This window comes from Puma concolor, chromosome A3 (genome assembly GCF_028749965.1).
Source record: "Puma concolor isolate L17-30 chromosome A3, mPumCon1.1.hap2, whole genome shotgun sequence".
NCBI lineage: Eukaryota > Metazoa > Chordata > Mammalia > Carnivora > Felidae > Puma > Puma concolor.
This window is the reverse complement of record NC_141669.1, coordinates 12,793,673-12,813,641: the sequence shown is the minus strand read 5'-3', so window position 1 is coordinate 12,813,641 and position 19,969 is coordinate 12,793,673. Positions and strand designations below refer to the sequence as shown.

Genomic DNA, 19,969 nt, shown 5'->3' with positions numbered 1-19,969 from the left:
GCTCTGCACCCATCTGCCGTCTAGGGTTCCTGTGAACTGACCCAAGTCCCCTTAATTTTTCTCCTGGATGCTGTTGTGTTTATGGAACTTGAATGGGCCACTGTGTTGGCATATCTTTAGTTTGGGTTTTTCAACCTGGGCGCCCCTGACAGTTTGGGCAAAGGAAGTCTTTCGTGTGGGAGGCTCTCAGGTTCTCTGGAGCATCCCTGGCCTCTACCCTGGATGCCAGTGGCACCCCACACACTCCAGCTGTGACAGCCACAAATGTCTACCGACATCGCCAAATACGTCCTCAGACTTTTGCATTTACCGAAACACCCTTATGTCTGTTGTCTTAGTTGATGTAGTTACGCATAAGGATTTTTGCTCCCCCTTTATGACTAAAGGAATTGAGGGTCAGGAACGGAAGAAACTTGCCTATCCAACAGTAGGTCAGGGAAAGAGCTGAAGTTAACAATTTAAATCTCCCATCTTCCCAACCCAGTGTCTTTCTTACGGATGCATTTAATGGTGTGCCCGCAAGTGTTTAGTAACTGGTTCTCTGGGAAAAACAAAAACAGAACAAACCTGATTAGGAGAGGTTGCCAATTTCATGGCGCAAGTACTCCCACCGTGGCTGGTTCCTTCTCAAAAGACGTCATTGAACGTGAAGTTGGGAAGAGACACGTGTGATTGGTTCTGGTCAGCAGGTGCTGGCTGGCTCCAGGACACCACTGGGCCCACGTGTACTTCTGTTTCGGTAGCCTCGCTCTCTTCCGGACCTTGTTCTTCCACCCCTCCTCCTCTTCCCCCATAAACAGATATACTGGAGGGTGCCACGGGGAGGCATTCATCTGGTGAGGGCATTGATCGCCTCTTTGGATAAGTACATGGCAGTTAGAGTGGAATTTTCTCCCTCTTCTGTTAAATCAGCATTTTGTTTCCCAGTCGTTCCACCTGAGGAGTTGCAGGAGTAGGACGCTCTGATCTGAGAGCAGAGACCTTACAGAGGTCGGCAATAGGGTCTTCTGGACACAGTCCGCTCCTGAGCAGGAACTAAGTGCTGTGGGTCAACATCAGACATAGTGAGTGATCACAAGGTGGTGACGGCTACAGGGCTATTGGAGATACCATTCTGGAGAGTAAGGAGTAGGATCTTGGCTAGCGTTTTAATCCGGGTGTGACCTTTGACATCTGTAAGGCTCAGTTTCCACACCTGTGAAAGGAGAGCCAGCTTATGTCTGAGCTTCAGGCGTGTACTCACCCACTCGGTTACTTGAAGGATTGGCTGGTCGTCATAATTAGTATAAGCTCCTCAGGCCTAAGGACTCAGCTGGTCTTGGCTTTTTCATCTTGGCCATGGTTCAGTGCCAAATGCTTTTCTCTTGTCCAGCCTTAGACCTGAACTTGAGCTGGGACTGTGGGAAGAACCCTTAGCTGGTTATCAGAAGACCTGGGTTCTTGTCCCAACTTTGGTACCGCCCCGTTACATAACCCTGGGAAGTACTTCATGGTGACAGGAATGTGGGTTTCCCCATGGGAGGGGTGGAGCATGATGTGGCATTTGGATTTTATCCTGAAGGCGGTGGAAAGCGCTCGAAGAGAAGACACATCATCAAGTGTGTGCTTTAGAACGTTCTTTCTGCAGAGCACAGGGCCAGAGTCCAGGCAGGATGAAACCAGTTAGGGAGTGGTTCAGCAGCCCAGTCAAAAAGTGATGAGGCGTCCCATGCGCACTAGCTGAGTGGCACAGACAGAAAATGCTGTGAGAGTTCGGAGATGGGAGAGGTCAGAAGAGTGTCCGAGAAGACTTCACGGAGGAGGCGAGGCCGCTGCTGACTTGGGAGGACGGAGGCGTATGGAGGTGTAAGTCTAGGCTGCAGAACTGGGCAAAAACCCGCAACACTGCAGTAAATCACACTGGGCTTAAACTGAGAATTTCTGTAAAGGGTGGTTATGTAAATGGCCCTTTGATGGAGCGACTTGGACCCTAGGATTAAGAAAGTGGCTTCTGTTCGAAGGTGGTGGTCCTCACAGGGAACGCACATTTTCATGCAGTCCGTTTCTGCGCAGCTCTTATCCCGGGCCTTTTCCTGTCTGCAGCTGCCACTTGCTTTTTCCCCTTGGTGAGGTGTAGGGTGCCTGGGGCCCTGAATAGCCGGTGCACACACTCACCCCTGCAGCCCCCTGCCGTTGAGGAAGCACAGTGCCTCTGACTCTTGAGGATGAATACAGCACTGAATGCTGATGTGTGGCTTCTGACTTGCCTCACAGCAAGGGGCCCAGGAAGGGAGCAGCTGTGCTATTGTCGGAGCGTGTCCCCCGTATTTGTCTGCCTAGGCCAGGGTGACCGTTGTCCCTCGCGATGAGCCGTCTCGCAGCTGCCGCAGGTACGATCTCAATCATTCCTCCCCCTGTTGGCTCTGACTCTCTCCGCTTACTGAGAATGAAGGAAATGCCCCATTTTCTCGCATGCCAGTTTCGTGAACGTGTGTCCGTCCCTGTCCACAAGGCGAAGGATGGCCAGTCTCACAGCGTCCCAGTTAAATGCGCTCTGGGTTTCCCCGTGACGTGTTAGGAAAATGGATTTGGCTGGGAAATGATACGAGCTAGATAGCATCACCTCTGAGGCTCACGTGAGTTAACAGGCTCAGAAGGGAAAACGACTCACCCAGCGTTGCACCCTCGGGAGCTGGTAGGGTGAGGACAGAAAGCAGACACCCTCTGGACTTCAGCATATCCCTGTTGGATTTAGAGTCCTGTTTGTACGGCGTTTTAGCAGAGGTCGGCCTTGTAAGAAAGTTGCGTTCTCAAACGGCAGTATATGTCCTAGGTTAGGTTTTTTACGGAAATGCTCCCTTGATGGGCTGTTCTAGACATCAGGAGTCCCAAGTCCCAAGCACCTCTTCATTATACAGAAGGCAGCGAGTGGCTTGCCCGATGTCTTAGAGATTCAGGGTCAAAGCAGAGACCGCAGCCCAGAACACCAGCTTCTCCACCCACAGTGCTTTGCCTCCCTCCGGCCTCGCGGCAATGGTGCTCTCGCTAGAAAACACCCAGCATAAGCCACCTGAAAAGTGCCTTTTGTTGTTGTAGGCCAGGGGCTGGTGGGGAGTTCACAGCTGGCATTGGCCATGTGACATTCTTGTGTCTTGGGGAGGACGAGTGCCGCGGATGTTTGCACAGTATGCTGGAGCCCGCTGCAGTCATCAGGAATTTGGACGGCCAATGACTCCAGCCAGATTGGCTTTCGGATCGTGCTCAGTGCAGTCTGGCCGTGGCACCATTTCTTAGTTTCCTACTCCTGGGCAGCCCTGGCGTTGAACTTCCATAACAATCGTTTACTCTCCTAGTCCAGGTCAGCTTTGCCCCCTCATTCAGGAGCGGTCGTATTTGCTAAAGCTGACGTAGGGGCCGAGTACCACACTGGTCACATTTAACGTTGGGTGGCCCTAACAACCCTGAGATGGACAGACTGGGGGGCCAAGATGGCAAAGAAGTTACGGCTCACAGCTGTTGGACTCAAGACCCCAGGCTCTTTCCGTGGCCCCATCTCCCTGCTGACACAACAATATCTGACGTGCTGATTCACGGCTGGCATCATGGGAAGCGCCAATGTAGGTAAAGCCCATTACAGCCCGATGCCAGCCTCTTTTCCTACTGTCTCTGCTACCTCCTTCCTTCTTCCCCAGCCACTCTGAGCCATCCACGGCCTTCAAGGAAGCCACAATTTACAGATTCGACCATCAGCCCTTGGCATTTGTGCAGGACGCTGGGCTGGTTGCAGTAGGTGTGACTACCCTGTAAAGATAAGAAAGACGTGCCCCCCCTCTTAGGGGCTCCCCATCCCGTGGCAGAAAGAAAACGTGAACACAAGTAGCTTTCATACTTCAGAAGAGAAAGCTCATTTGATCTTCAAAGTGGCCCAGAGAGGCTGCTGGTGTACGTTGCTGAAAGATCTGCGTTTAATAGACTTTCTACCTCAAGATCAGACCAAGTTAAGGTCACACAGCCCAGCCAAGGCCAGGTTGGGAGCAGACCTGGTTTTCCTTGCGCCCCTATATAGCGTTCCTGCCGCATCGAGGCATCCTCCCGCCTTGCGTCAGCAGTGTTGGTTAAGGACAGCCTCTGTAGTCTGGACTGTTTGTGTCTGTCTTACTGCTGCCTGCCTGATGGAGACAAGTCAGCTGTCAGCTGCTGACGCCTCAAACCTGTTAAGTTGTGCCCCTTTTCTTCTGGAAAGGTGACATTCCTATAGGTGCAGCCTGGAAAGGGAGGAGAAAACATGAAAATGCCCCTGTTGTCTAGGACACTCAGGGGTGTCAGGGAGAGGGGCCTGGTCACATTCAGTTTTTTTTTTTTTTTTAAGTTTATTTATTGTGAGGGGGGCGGAGGGGCAGAGAGAGGGAGAGAGAGAATCCCAAGCCGGCTGCACACTGTGTGCGCAGAGCCCGACATGGGGCTTGATCCCGTGAACCCTGAGATCATGATCTGAGCTGAGATCAAGAGTCAGAGGCTTAACCGACTGAGCCACCCAGGCGCCGCTGGTCGCATTCAGTTTCAAAAGTGTCTCCTGCCCCCCACCCCCACCCCCACCCCAGAGGAGGACCTCTGGTTGGCGTGACCAACCCTGTGAAATACCTTCTCGGAGAGCAGCAATCCACGGTGGCAGTTGTGTTCAGAGAGTGAGATTTGAACTTCTGGAAAGACTGGGCAGAGTTTTCCGACGGGTTCCGGCCAGAGAAGGTGGTCTCCTTCTGCCATCCTCGTGGGGGAGTGACCTTTTCGCTGTCTGGGTGTGACCAAGAGGACAGATGGGGAAGCCACGACCCTGGGAAATGGAACAGGTATGTGCTCGGGAGTAGAGACCTGGGCTCTTGTCCGGGTTCTGTTACCGCCTGCCACTGGCAATGGCCCTCGCGCACAGCGTCAGATCTGGCAGCTGTGAACGTTAGAGATTGAACTTGGGTTCAGAGGTGTGCTCCACCCCCCGCCCACCATCAACCTTGGCTGCTCGCTCGGCCTCTCTTGGAGCTGCTCTCCCAACCCTCATGTGCATGATGAGGTTAAGGGGGGGCACAGCCGTGTGCAGTAAGATTGATACGAGGGCCACGTGATGTGCAGCACAGCACCCGGCACATAGTCAGTGCACAGTGCAAAAGAGTGACTTGCGTTTATCCCACTGCCATCACCCACTGGTTGACCTCTGATGGTCGGTCTAGGGTTGCCCGAACCCTGGTACCCTGGACAGTCACCATCTGGCCTCTGGGCTGCTCTCGGGTTGGGTTCCCAGCATAAGAAGCTACATGCCAAGACGGAAGAAACCAGAATCAGTCGGGAGAGCTGCGTCTAGTCATGGCTTTTCTGCCTACCAGCAGGGTGGCGTTGGATAAGTCCATCCCGTTCTCTAGAACTCAGGGACCCCCTGAATCACATGAATAATCATATTAGGAGTAGTAATGATAATACCAATAGCAGTAGTGGGTTTATTGGTGGCCCCCCAAAAAGTCCATGCCCTCACCCCTACCACCTATAAATATGACCTAATTTAGAAAGAAGGGTCTTGGGGCGCCTGGGTGGCTCAGTTGGTTAGGCGACAAACTTCGGCTCAGGTCATGATCTGGCGGTGTGCCAGTTCAAGCCCCGTGCTCTGTGCTGACAGCTCAGAGCCTGGAACCTGCTTTGGATTCTGTGTCTCCCTCTCTCTCTGCCCCTCCCCACTCATGCTCGCTCTCTCTCTCTCTCTCTCTCAAAAATAACCATTAAAAAAAATTTTTTTATAAAAGAAAGAAGGGTCTCACCTATTTATCAAATCTCATCACTCGCAGAAGCTCCTACCAAAGCAGATGGCAGGCGTTGCCCTTTGTGTTCCAGTGGGATGAGGCCAATGCCTCCCCGAGCCTCTTCGGGCGTCGCTAAGCCTCTTCAGGCCAGCAAGCTTCTCTAGAGCTGTCAGAAGTCGCTGGCCTACTGGTGCTGTGATGTTCCTTGATTAAACGAATGCCACAACATCTCTTCAGAGAACCAACTGAGGCTCATTGCCCTTCATTAACATTTCACTTTACCTGTGTTGATGTATGAGTCTGATTCAAGACTGATTTCCTGGTTTCAAAACAATGGCAGATTCTTTTTCCTCTTGGCCTGGTTCTTAAGCAGGCAGTTCTTGGGGGAAGGAATAAAATAGAAGCAGGCTATGAGTGCTGCGTCCTTACCCCCTCCACCAGACCAGACACCCCGCCCCCAGATCCCAGCTCTGCACTCTCCAGGCCGGGTCCGTGCTTGCTGACCCTGAGGAAGTGGGTCTTGTGGCTGTCGGTGCACTTGATTTCTCCTGTGGGGCTGGACAGCTGCTCACATGCCAGTCGCCTGTCCGGCTGCCGTAGGCTGCCGCAAAGAGCCACTGAGCCCTCACGTTTGGGGGACTGGCTGGTTATCCGAATAGCTTCACGTTCAGGTTCTGGGTGTGAGGGCACAAGGAACCCAGCAGTCCTTTTAAAAGATACTGCTGAAACTAGTCCCTCCTTGCTTCTTGAATCATAGCACGACGGCTTCCTAATCAAGTTACGTCAGCCTGTTTTATATGTAAGGTCTACGAGCCCAATAGACTTAGAAGGCCTTCTGCTGAGCAAAGGAGAGTGAATGGTCGCAGAGGGGCATTTGCATGGCTTGGAAAGCAGGGGGTCATCCAGGAGAGTCCAACACAACTAAGCGTAAGAATAACCAGCCCCATGGGGCTGTGGATTATATTAGGGTTGGCCATATGTCTTGTGTGCCTGGGACAATTCCGCTTTATGCCTGTCGTCCCCTGGGCGTTATTAATATGCCCCCTTTCGCTCTTAGAAGTATCCAGGTTTGGCTGATAAATCGCATGGTCACCCTAATCGTGTGTCACTTTGTATGTGCACTTAGTATAGTTGCAGAGTAGATAATGTGTTTAGGTAAAAGCCTATACCTGTGTGCTTCAACCTCTCAGAAGTTGGCTGTAGGGGTAGCATTGTTCTACAGCTGTGGCTAAGTCACATCACCGTCTCATAGCACGTGCTGCTGAGAGGTGAGATCGTGGGCCAAAATGTCAAGTAGATAGGAGCTTAGATCCTTCTTCGTAGCTTACTAGTTTTTTGACCTTGAGGAAATTACTTAGCTTATCTCGACTGTAAATTGGGAATAATCATACAGACCTCAGCAGTTGGTGCTGTTATGAAATCACCCATGTCAAGCATCTCGCTTATTTCTTTTTTTTTTTTTTAATTTTTTTTTTCAACGTTTATTTATTTTTGGGACAGAGAGAGACAGAGCATGAACAGGGGAGGGGCAGAGAGAGAGGGAGACACAGAATCGGAAACAGGCTCCAGGCTCCGAGCCATCAGCCCAGAGCCTGACGCGGGGCTCGAACTCACGGACCGCGAGATCGTGACCTGGCTGAAGTCGGATGCTTAACCGACTGCGCCACCCAGGGGCCCCAGATCTCGCTTATTTCTTGACACGTGATAAGCTGCCAACAAATGGCATTGCCGCTGTTATTTTTATTATGATGATGATGATTTTATGAATTTATGACTAGTATTATTTTGGCCTTAGTCTTTCCATCTGTGACATGGTAAAGGATGATCCTTGTCCTGCCCTGCTCCCCAGGTCGTTGTGAGGCTGAAAGCAGGTAGTATCCTCAACACCTAGGGTTGCTGGGAGCGTGTGCACCATTTAAGGTGAGGATTTTCTGCAGAGTCTCACTTGCCCACCTGCCCAATGGATCTGTCCCTCTGGGTGACATGGAAAATAGGTTCCCAAGACATCATCCCTCTACCCGCCCTGAGGACTCTCCCGTCGCTGGCCCTCCTCGGCCCAGCCTACTTCCTCCTCCCATGAGCAGTACTGTGTAAACACCAAGGCCAGAATGTCATTTACTGGTGCCAGCTGACTCGGGGGCTGCCACCCGAGTGTGGGAAGGGTCCAGATTTCTGGCTGGGCCGGCGAGGCGCCTCTCAATGTTCCCTGGCTGGGGAGTTTCTTCCCTTCCTCTGCCTTTTGAATGTAAGTGTCATCTGTTCCCGGTGTCCTTGCTTTATTCCCTCTTTCCACTAATTTGCCTTCCTGTAAGCCTCCCTTTTCTTTCCTTGTTTTTTTTTCCTTTTTTGTTTTTTTTTTCCTTTTTCTTTTGACGTGACTGCCCTATTAGGGAGGATCACGGTAGTGGTTGAAAGCGGAAATTCCATCCGGATTGCCTGAATGGAAATCTTGGCTCTACCTACCGCTCAAAAGCTGAGTCCCTTGGATGACCACTCAGTGTCCTGATCTATGAAAAAGGGGCAAGAATAATGCCTACCTAGTGTGGTTGCTGGGAGGTTTCAGGAGTTACCAGAGGTACCGTGCTTAACAACGCCTGATGTACGTACAGTAGGTACTTGCAGAAGGGGAACTATTTTCATTATCTAAAAACCTGCCCGTTCATATTTCTTCATGTTGGCTGGTGCTCTTGGTAGGAAGGAGGCTGCAGCAAGGTCTGTTGACTCCGAGTCTAGGCTGGGACTCTGATGGACCATGCTCGCACCAGGGGCTTTAGAGTGAGTCCTTACCTGCTCAGACTGGATGGTGGGAACAGGTCCTCCATGCTTGGTCTTCTCCCTATCCATCTGCCTTCTCTTTGGTTTGTCCCTGCCCTGTCCTTCTACTTCCAGAGACATTCTAAAGTGGAAGACATGCAGCTGTTCTAAGCTCTGAGTCCCTCCACTGAATGGGGCAGGGGCACATGATACAGTGACAATGTGACAGGTCACTGGACTGGAGGGCAAGAGATCCCTGTTGTAGTCCTGCTTCTGCTGTATGACCCTGGATAAGCCATTTCATGTCTCTGGATCGCAGCTTCTCCTTTTCAAAATGGCGGTCATTATCCCCTCTGCTCTGTACCTCTCTGAAAATGACCAAACATGAGATTTTGAGAAGTGTTCTCCTGGCTGCCACGTGCTACAGAAGCGAGGACTCCCACTGGTCTCGGATGGAGCAGAGGGTTTGTGGCAACAGCTGTGGCCACAGTCCATGCTGCTGACAAGAGGAGCAAATCGGTGTTGGTGTTTGCTGTGTGAGGCTGTGCTCGTGGGGACCTGAGATGGGAGTTGTCAGTGTCCTTCCCTGCCTGACCTCTGTTCTCTCTGATGGACATGTGGCCCGTGGGTGACTCAGTCAGGAAACTACCAGCCATCGCTTCAAAAAGCTTGGACTCCTCTCAAGGATATGCTTACTTTGTGTTGTCCTGTGTTTGTTTGGATGGTGGGGGGAATCATTTACAGAATCAAGGGCAGATCCTGGGGGAATAATTTACAGAATCAAGGGCAGATCCTCAGAGTGAGCCCCTCCTCCCTGGTAGGGCCTCTGTGACCAAATCAGTAAGATGGAAGGAGTTGGGGCATGCTGAGGGCTGGATTAGGATCACAAGTTACCCAAATGCTGGTCCATGGACAGAGCCAGGTTGGTGACATCAAAACTCTCCAGAAGCTTTGGCCGCTACGCCAGGCCAGAATTGTACTTTTTGTTAGCTTCTCCAGCGCACAGTGAGTTTGGGACCTGCTAGAGTGGGTGGGACTGGACTTGCCTGTCAGGAAGCTCCGCATTCCCTGCCCCCTCCTTGTCCCCATCAAAAGACTGGAAAGAGTTAATAGTATTAGCTTTGATGTATGATCAGGTTATGATTAGGGTTATTTGTGTTCTTGTGCAACTTAACCAGGTGACCGTATCCTTAAAGATGCACGTTGGGAGTTGGGGTACTCTTGTGAGCGTCTATAAATGAGTAGAGAGGTCAACATGGGTGGGAGAACATTCCAGAAGTACCTGAGAGTCATAGTCTGCGAGAGGCTCAGCATTCTACTGGCCTGACCCTCTTAGTTTTCTGGTGGAAGAAAGTGGGACTCTTGCTGGGCCCAGTGGGAGAATGAAGTCTCTCTATCATATACACTGAAAACGTATTATAATTCCGAGGGTGTTTGACAAAGAAAGTGGTGGGGAGGGATGGCTCCTCCAATACTGAATCACTTCAACACCTTCCCTCTTGTTTCCAGGTCCTTTTGTGGCACATCTGGCCTGTCAGCCACAGCCAAGAGGTGAGAGACACGGTCTTACCCCAGAATCCTTCTTCAGAAATTCACATTCTTCATTGTCTACACCCAAGCACATAGAAAACAGCCCCTGTGTCAGGGCACCCTTTTCCTCAGGCTGTGCTCTGTGGTGGGAATTGACGAACACAACCCCAAATCCAGAGGAAACAAACCTCCTTCCTCCTCTCCCTCCGTGACCTGCTTTCCCAAAATGCAGGGCCATCCCCACATGATGTCACTTCAGAAATCACTTTCTCATCAGGCCAAGGACTTTTCAGAGTTGCTGTGTTTTCCCTATCGTTTCCTTCCTTCCTCCTCCCCCCCCTTCACTTCCTGTTTTTTTCTTCCTCTTTCTCCACCCCCCTAGCCCGGCTCTCCAGCCTTGTCCCTTGTTGTCTGAGAACAGGAACAAAGCGCCAAGCGTAGATAATCATGATTTCCTGATGGGCCCTCTCAGTGCCAGGGCCCAGGCGCAGCTTCTCTGGGACACAGGAGCCTCTGCTGGGAGCACAGCAGGAAGCAGGGCCTTGGAGCCTCCCGGCTGAAAGAGAATCTAACAAGAATAATCTTTCATGTCCTTACAACAATTTATAGTTTCCAAAGAACTTTCTCCCGCATTCAAGCTAAAACACTGGAAAACTAAGTAAGACAAGTCCTAGTGTTTTGGCCTAATAACTGAAGTCTACAGGAGATGGGCAAAACATAGATGTGGGAGTTAGACATGCATTTATTTCTGGTTCTGTGCCTTTTTCCCATTATGACTCTACGGATCATCGTAATTCTCTGAAACTCGGTTCTCTCACCTCTTGAGAAAATGGACTTCAGGGTACCTTGTGGGGAATTTTTGAGGACAAATCAGGAAAATGTACTGTAAGATTCACTTGGTATGCCTGGTAGATATTATTTACTTAATAAACGTGAGATCGCTTGTTGGGTTTTGGTTTTCTGCAAACAGGAGGGGCGGTTCAAATCCAAAGTAGCCAGAAAGGCCACATAATAAATGACACCCATGGGAGGAGGGACTGTATCTGTTACTGTGTTTTCCTGAAACATGGAGAGAGAGAGAAAGAGAGACAGAGAGACCTACTGACTGGGCACAAATCACTGAAAAACAAAGCCCACCCACTACTGTGCTCCTGACGCTTCTATTCCATAACAATATTTTTCTAATGGGAAACAGAACAATCCCAACCACATGCCTGAGGTAGACTGTTTCACTAATTTAGCTCCCAGGGGCAAAACTACAAAAACAGCGATCTGGAAAAAGTCCCACCTCCCTTTTTGAATATCTGTTTAAAAAATTAAATAAAAAACAAAACAAAACAAAAAAAACAAACCCTTCCCATTCAGGGTCAATGGAGAAGTCAGCCGGACCATGAAGCTGCTCTTTAAAAAAATTCTGAGAGAGTCAGAGACATGTTCTAATCTGAATTCTCCAAGTTGCTGAATCCTTGAATGACACTGTTTTCTCTGAGCCTCAGTTTCCCCAGCTACAAAATGAAAGCGTTAGAGAAGGCTATTGCATTGATTTCTTCCAGCCCTGGTAATCTGTGATTCTGGTATTCTCTCTGTTCTCCTTAAAAAATGTCTTATTTCTAGAGGAGAACAGGAAATGGCCTCTCAAAATAACATGACTTGCCTTCCCTCTTAGCAGATTATCACTCACGTAAGGACAGAGAAGCCACGGGACTCCAGCGGGCACGGCCCTGACTTGGGAGCCAGACTTGCCGCGGCCATCTTGTTCAGTGGGTTTGTCCCATCAGCCTGGATCGGTGAGCCTGAATCACAAGACACAGTGCTGGGTAAGAAACAAGTGACTTTGGCTATGGCAGACAGCACAACGGTAACTTTCCTGTTTAGTGGAAAGGATGCGTGCTATGTGTGCTTATAGAATACTGGAAAGTATTAAGGGTGGTCATTTCACCAGATTTGCCATCTTTGATTAGAAGTCATGCCTCCTGACACCAGATACACATAAAAGGAAAAAAAAAACACCCCAAGGTTATAGTTTTGAAATGGTTAAAGGGAGGGTGCCTGGGAGTCTCAATCAGTGGAGTGTCCGACTCTGGATTTCGGCTCGGGTCATGACCTCACAGTCTGTGGGATCGAGTCCTGCATCAGGCTCTGTGCTAACAGTGCGGATCCTGCTTGGGATTCCCTTGCTGCTTCCCTCTTTGCTTCTCCCCTGCTTGTGTGCTCTCTCTCTGTCTCTCAAAAGAAAGAAATAAACATACATGCATACATACATACATACATACATACATAAAGTGGTTAAAGGTCCCTGGGTTCTACCAGTACATTCTGAGTGGGAGCTGTAGCTGTCCTGAGCTGTGAGTGTTTAGGCATGAGGTAGAGTAGCTTAGAACTGCATACAGGAGAGAGCAGGTTAGAACTGTACCTCCAGGTGACTTGTCCTTGCAGAATTCATTTCCTCTGAAGCACAATCTGGGTTCCTGTCTTGCCCATTCTTGCCGTGCAGACTCAGGTGAGCAGGAAAGTCCTTAAGTAGCAAACCCAGGATGGAATTCGGGTCTCGTGCCAGAGGTCTGGTTTGCCTCGCACTGGCTGTAACATTTTTTGAGACATTTTTAGTTTGCGAAGTTCTCATCCAGGAGCATTGCCACGCACCAGCTGCAGGTTGCCAGGCACATGGGTTCTTTGTTGTTCCTGCTTTCCTCCTCTGTCACCTCCTCCTGATCCATTATGGATCTGCAAGGACTGGGCCACATCTGCCTGAACTTCTTCGTTGAACTCGGACGTGACATGAACCGACACCCCTCCCAGATGACTAAGGTTCTACTGAGGGCTCAGCAGCCTGGGTTCTGGTATTCTAACACATCTCCATAAGCTGGCCCAGGACGCCCACCAGGACAAGACCAGGAGTCACGAAGGAGATGCCAATACACTGAGAAGGCCATGCACCTGTTAATCTTTCTCCACTTGCTGGTGTTACCTTCTGCTGCCCTCTGTCCAAAAGCTCTTCTTCTTCATCTAGATGTCTTGAGTTCCCTTAAAACCAAAAGCAGAAACATTTCATACAGCTGAGTGTAGCACAGAAAGCAAGACCAGGTGATCTCTAAGGTGTTTTCCGGTTTCATCCTAGACTTGTGGCTTACACCAAATTCTCATTCTTTGAGGGAATAGGATTGTCTTGCGCTCCCTTCCTTTTTCTTCCTCTTATGGTTTCTTTCCCTAGAGTGGCCGCCAGGCTACAGCATAATTTAGAGGAAGGAGGAGAGCTTTTAGAATTAGACAGACCCGATTTCAAATCTCGGTTCTGCTTCTTTAGTTGAGTGATTTTGCTGAGATCATTTCAAATTCCTGAGGTTCTGTTTCCCCATCGGTAAGATGGGGACAATATGCCCTATGTTGTCCACTTGTGGTCAAGATCAAAGGATATAGTTGAAATGCATTAACATAGTTTCTTCCTCAACAAATGTTAGCTCCTTTTCCTCCCCAGTCTTATCTAGAGCTACTTAAGTGTAGCTTTGATCCCCCATCGGGTTCTTTTGTAACCTTGTGCCTTGTGTGTGCGTTAGCGCCGAAGAAGGTGCCATCTTGGTGTTAGGCCTACAGCACCAGTTGTGGGATCATCAACAAATAAACATTTGTACATTGTATCAGGCAGTGTTCAGTGTTATGGGAAAAAGTAAAACAGGAAAACCTAAATAAATAAAGCAAGCCAGAGAGATGGGATGTGGGGAGAGCAGGACTGCTGTTCTATACAGGGTCCAGGGGAAGCCTCCCTGGCTAGGTGTTACTGGAGTAGGATGTAGACAGAGGGAGGGAGTGAGGCTAGAAGGAGCAGAGGCCCTGAGGCGGGAATGTGCTTAAGGGACTGCAAGCAGCCAGTAGGATTGGAGCAGAAGGAGCAGGGGGCAGTGGAAGGGGGTGAGGGCAGAGAGAAGCAGTCAGATCATGTAGGGCCTCATAAGCCACTGTAAGGACGTGGGCTTTTGTGTTCTGGCTGGCCTTTCCAGAGATTCTCCTACTTTTCCTCCCTCTTCCCTAGAACATCTCTAAAGGCCCCATCTCCGAAGCCTCCCTGAGTAGAGAAAGGGACGGATGCTCTTGCCCAGTAGAGTAAGAGCCATCCGTTCAAAAACCTGTATTGGTAACAAGACTCTGGAGATGAATGAGACGCAGACCTGTTCTAGTGCCCATGGTCCAGTGCTAGTTCAAGCTGCGTGAGAAAGTTGCATTGGTAAATGAGGTCGAAATGAGTCGTTGTTCTGATTTGGTCATTGTGGAGCCAGTTTGCCAGAGTGGCCATTTTCCACGGGCACCTCGCACAGGTCACTTCTACCGGTTCTCTTGAAATGCATTCACATAGTGTATTACCAAGTCTTGCCTTCAGGGTAGAGACAGGATGAATTCACTCAGCAAACATCTGAGTGCCTATTCTGTGTCAGTGCTAGTGTAGACACTGGGTACAGATGACGACTAGGTTTACACCCTGCTCTCGAGGGGTTTATGGTTTTAGTGGGACACCTGCTAGTGACCAAGCAACACAACTGATCTGTGGCTGTGAGGGAGCCCAAGGGGACGCTCCTGATGCAGACAGAGGGGCAGGACAGGGCAGCTCCTTGGGCATGTCGTCTCCACTCAGTCCTAGATGTGAGGAGCAGTGAATGGCAAGGAGGGTGGGGAACATCAGGGAGGGGTGTTGGGAGTTTCCAGGCAGAGGAAGGACATAAGCAGGGGATGCCCGGTGCCTGTCACCATGCCCGACAGTCACTGGAGTGTGAGGTGAGGCAAGTCTGAGAGGCCCCTTCAGGGGGGGGGGAGATGGAAGGCTAACCAGGAGCCTTGAATGCCCAGCCAAGGGTGTTGAGTGCACTTGAGGACAGCCTAGAGCGGGAAGAGGTTTTTTTTTTTTTTTTTTTTTTTTTTTTTTTTTTTTTTTTTCAACGTTTATTTATTTTTGGGACAGAGAGAGACACAGCATGAACGGGGGAGGGGCAGAGAGAGAGGGAGACACAGAATCGGAAACAGGCTCCAGGCTCTGAGCCATCAGCCCAGAGCCCGACGCGGGGCTCGAACTCACGGACCGCGAGATCGTGACCTGGCTGAAGTCGGACGCTTAACCGACTGCGCCACCCAGGCGCCCCGCGGGAAGAGTTTTTTAAGCCCAGATTGATGGCCTGAGGAGATTGGAGTTAGATGAAACTAAGGGTCTAATTTTATTGAGCCTGAATTTGTTCTGATTGATCAAAAAATGCTTCGTTTTTAAAGTGCCTATTTTATACCTACTCCTGGTAACATTATAAGATCGTAACTTCCTCAGATGTGAAATAGGTTCATGCAGATGGGCTGAATGAGATGGTCTTCTGGAGCTGATGAATTCATGGCCCTTCCTGCCGCCCGGTGCCCTAGTGAATGTTGAACATTGGTGGTTTCGTGTGGGGTCTTGGCACTCAAATTGCTGGAAAGTGGTGAGAACATGAGCCTTGTTTCTGACTGGAGGGAGTAGCTGGCAAAAGCCCAAGTTTTTCTAGTAGAAATGATGGAATTTAGGTCTTGATACCTTTTTTTTTCTAGTCAGAAAACAAACGGGTAATATCTATCTCTTAATCCTCTCCTAGTTGAATAGGACAGTAAGAATGTTCTCTTTAGAAAGTACACATTCACTGGCCAGACGATACCTGAGTCCCAATACCTGAGAATGTATGAGGACTGGAAACCATCAAGACAAATTAAGCCTGCTCATCCGTCCAAGGAGATCATGTTTGTGACGATGACAAAGGAGCCACAGACGCAGATAGTGGGCAGGAGGCCCTTGCATGCACAAAGTACAGAAAGGGAGCATGTCCTCTGCCCTGGGAAGTCAGGAAAGGTTTCCAAGAGGGGCCAAATGAGCTGGGTATTGAAGGGTGAGTAGGAGTTGGGAGCTGGGTGAGAGGCACCCCTAGTGCAGAATGGCACTCTGTAAATAAGGGCCAGTGTTCAAACATCTGTGGTGGCGGTGGAGAGGAAGTAGCCAGAGTGATCATCGTGCACAGATAATGCCTCAACTCTGCATTTTAGAATCCATTAGTAGCCTCCCACCTTGTTCCCAACAGTGACTAAAAATAATCAGATTGACTAATTTGAGTCGATCTCTTCTCTGACCCCATGGAGGTGTTAGTGAGTGGAATCGGATGAGAGGGACCAAGAAAAGAAGTGGAAAGAGGAGGAGGGACTCCATCGCCATCATCCAGAAACACTGACGGAACAGTATAGCTTGCACCAGGGCTCTCTGGTAGCAAAACTCAACTTTACAGACAGCCAGGTCTGCTTCTTCCCGGTGAAAACAGCAAGGGGTGTTTAGAACTGTGCTCCTCTCCCTTCCTCTTAGAAAAAAGTTATGTGGGGCGCCTGGGAGGCTCAGTCGGTTAAGCGTCCGGCTTCAGCCCAGGTCATGATCTCACAGCTTGTGGGTTCGAGCCCCACGTTGGGCTCTGTGCGGACGGCTCAGAGCCTGGCGCCTGCTTCGGATTCTGTGTCTCCCTCTCTCCCTGCCCCTCCCCAGCTCGTGCTCGCACTCTGCCTCTGTCAAAAATTAATGAACTTAAAAAAAATGAAAAGAAAAAAGTTATACGTATATGTTTGTGTGTCTGTATATACCCAGATACGTGTATGTGTGTGTATATACATACATACGTGCACAGACACGCACACGTATGCGGTATGTAGAAGCTATTCTAGCCTAACGCACCCTGGTGCCGACGCCCTCCAGCCACTCGTGCCGGCTGAAAGACGAACGGATGGGTTAGAATTGGCCTTGCTGACCTGCACCACTTCCTTGGGCGTGTTGGGTGTGTTGAGGTCTGTGCTCCCGGCCCCAGAGGTCCACAAGCACACCAGGATGCCCGTTACAGAAGAGGAAACTGCAGCTCAGAGACATGAAGCCACTTGCCCAAGGCCCCCCGCTCCTAGGTGGTCAGGACTCAGACTCACTTGTGACTGTCTCCCCTTCCGCTCTGCATGCCGTGCTATCCTTCTGACAAACCAATGAGGAGCAGTTAAGGATCATCCCTGAACGTGGCCCTCACCTAGAGCTCCGAAATGCAGCACTGGACAGAGCAGTGACATCCTGTCTTGGAGTCCTCTCCGGATCTTCCGATGCCAGCAGACTCTCCACAGCTTGCCCCACGGGTGTCTGTTTACATGCTTCCAGGGACGGGGAGCTCACTACTTGATAACGACAGTTGCTTCTGCTTGTGGGCACTTGGGGATCCTTCCCTCCTTGAAGAGCTGTCTCTGAACTTAAGCTTGTCCCATTCTGGTAGGCTTACTTCCAGTTGCTGTTGTTGTTGTCTTTAAGGAATCTCTGCACCCAATGTGGGGCGCAAACTCATGACCCTGAGATCAAGAGCAGCGGGTTCCACTGACTGAGCCAGCCAGGCTCACCCTCATTTCTAGTAGGCTTAAACATCTCAATAGCAAGCAGCTTGAGGGATGAGTGCTTTGCTCTGATTGGAGTCTCCGGTAGATATAGCCCCATGACGTACCCTCCTCTCCATTTCCCCTCTTGGAGAACCAGGAGAATCAGTCAGGGCTTCCTTGACTCTTCCTTTGGGGGGTCTGTTTGTTCTTCCTGACGGGCTAGGCAGAGGAGACGACATGGCACCTGGGTTTCTTCTCTTCTCCCTCTCAGGAAAAACCTCACCGTGAGCTTCTTCTCACCCTCTTTGCTCCAGAAGCCTGGCTGTACCAGGGCGAGTAAGCATTTCTCTTGGCTGCCTTTAACTGACATAAGGTGAAGTTTGAAAAGAAGGAGCAGAGATGAGAAAGAAAAGGAAGGAAGGGCAGGATGGCTGTGGTGTCGGGATTAACTTGGGTTCTGGCCCGAGCTGTGGCACGGACTCACCATTTGACCTTGGACACCCCCTTCCCCTCTCTATCGTCACCACGTGGGAGTCGGGCCTGACTGTCCAGGGCTTTCCCTTTCCGAACATGACCTCGGAGAGAGTCATGACTGCTGAACCCACATGTTGTCCAGCAGGACCCTGATGTGGGGTTCGCTTTTGCACCACCGGAACCAGGAAGCGCCTCTGGAAGGTGAGAAACTGGACCCCCCCCCCTTTCATGGCAGGAAGGGCCTCCATCAGCCCTGGAGCACAGAACGGCTGATCTGGTTCTCAGACTAAAAGGGCTCAGCCTGCACCCTGCCCCCATCCTGATGCTGTGAGCCCTGGTGCCCTTGCTCTGCCCCTTTCTTCCAGTTTTCCAGCTTCTTGAAGCTCTGTCTGTGCTTCTTCTCTGTGCTGGAAGATAGGAGAATCAGCTTAGGGTGCTTGGCTTAGCCCTGATGGCGAGCCCGCCTTTCTCTGGGGCTTGGAAGCTGCCAGCCCAGTGGTCCCAGGATGAGGGGACTTCATCTGACCTGCACAGCAGAGTTAGGCCCAGGCTGCAAATGGGCAGACGCGTTCTGCGGAGAGAATTGTTGCTGAGGAAATCGGGCTCCGAACATGTCTCCTCCAAAGACCTCACTTCCCAACAGGCCACCTTGCTCTCCTGACCGTGCTGCCGGCCCAGGAAGCAGGGGAACATGGCCATCTGACAGAATTATTCAGTTGCCATTACATGGGACAAAAGGGGCCTGGCAATGTGATGACATTTGCAAAGGCGTGTGTCCCTACTTTCAGGGAATGACACGTGACAGTGTGCATCAGAGGGGACTTTAGGTGGGGTTGGTTCAGTGGTGGTCATCATGAAACACTGTGCCACATGATGGTTAGGAGGACAGACTGGACCCAGCCCACCTGGGTCACAGTCCTCCTCTCCCGCTCGCTAGCTGGTGGGTTCAGACAGCACATCCCTCCTCCAACAGTTCCCTCATCTGTAAAGTGAGAGTCGATCGCACCTTCCTCATAAGTAAGGCTGCTTTGCTCATTAAATGAGCCAGCATGTGCACCTGCTCCCAGTGGTGCTGGGCACATAGTAAGGACTCAATTAGCGTTAGCTCTCCTTATTTTGATCTAAAGCCTCAGTTGAATATTTTACTTGAAAGTAAGTTTTTGGGGGGTACCCGGGTGGCTCAAGTCGGTTAAGCGTCCGACCCTTGGTTTCGGCTCAGGTCATGATTTCATGGTTTGAGTTTGAGCCCCGTGTCGGGCTCTGCGGTGACAGAGCCTGCTTGGGATTCTCTTTGTCTCCCTCTCTCTCCGCTCCTCTCCCCCACCTCAAATAAATTTAAAAACTATATTGCAAAAAGTACGTTTTCGGGATGCTCTGTGAGTTCGAGCATTTTAGAGCTATTTAGTAAGCATCTTCGGTGTGCAGAACTGGTCCTAGAAGATGGGGTTTCCAAGCCTAAGTCAGCAATGGTGATAAACAGACCAACATCAGATGTGTGACACCTCCTCTACCATTAGAACAACTGAAGCATTTCAGGAGACCAGAGGCAGCAGGGCAGCTCACTGACCCGGGAGGCTTCTCAGAGGCAGAGGTGGCTCAGAGTAGGGGTGGTGCCCAGGAGGGTTGGAGACAGGAGACCGGGAGCAGATGACAGGTTGTGAGAAGGAGGCAGAGATCTGCAAGGGTGGTGGAGGGGTGGGGGTGCCGTTCTGAACGGGAGGTGGGGGAATGGCTAAGGAGAGAGAGATTGCTTGACAGTGGTCACGGGGGTTGGCGTGGGCGAGCCTGTGGGCACCGGGTGGAGATCCGTCCACCTTGTCCAGCTCCCTGTCGGGGGAGGGACATGTGCTGGTGGAGGCCCCGCCCTGCAGGCAGGACGGGAGCAGACCTCTCTGCCCCCGACGCTGAGAGAGCACAGGCCCCTCTGTGTGCGCGAAGAGCCCTGGCCGGGCCTCCTCTCCTTGAAGGGCCCCACAAAGCCTCGCTTGTTCTCCCCTGACATCAGACCTCGCCCTCAGGACTTCTCTGTTCTTCTGGGGCAAGATCTCACACAGTGATAATAGCGT

The 19,969-nt window shown here is 50.8% G+C and overlaps 1 protein-coding gene across 4 annotated transcripts in view; it reads left to right on the top strand.

Moving 5' to 3' along the window:
* CYRIA (CYFIP related Rac1 interactor A) overlaps positions 1-19,969 on the top strand; it is a 108,331-nt gene that overhangs the window by 32,843 nt on the left and 55,519 nt on the right. For 2 of the 4 annotated variants that reach the window (XM_086700068.1, XM_086700065.1), the window contains exons 2-3: positions 10,026-10,067; positions 11,713-11,863. The gene's annotated coding sequence lies outside the window, so the exon portion shown is untranslated. The remainder of the gene's footprint in view (positions 1-10,025; positions 10,068-11,712; positions 11,864-19,969) is intronic. The other 2 variants (XM_086700066.1, XM_086700067.1) reach the window with 2 other exon arrangements.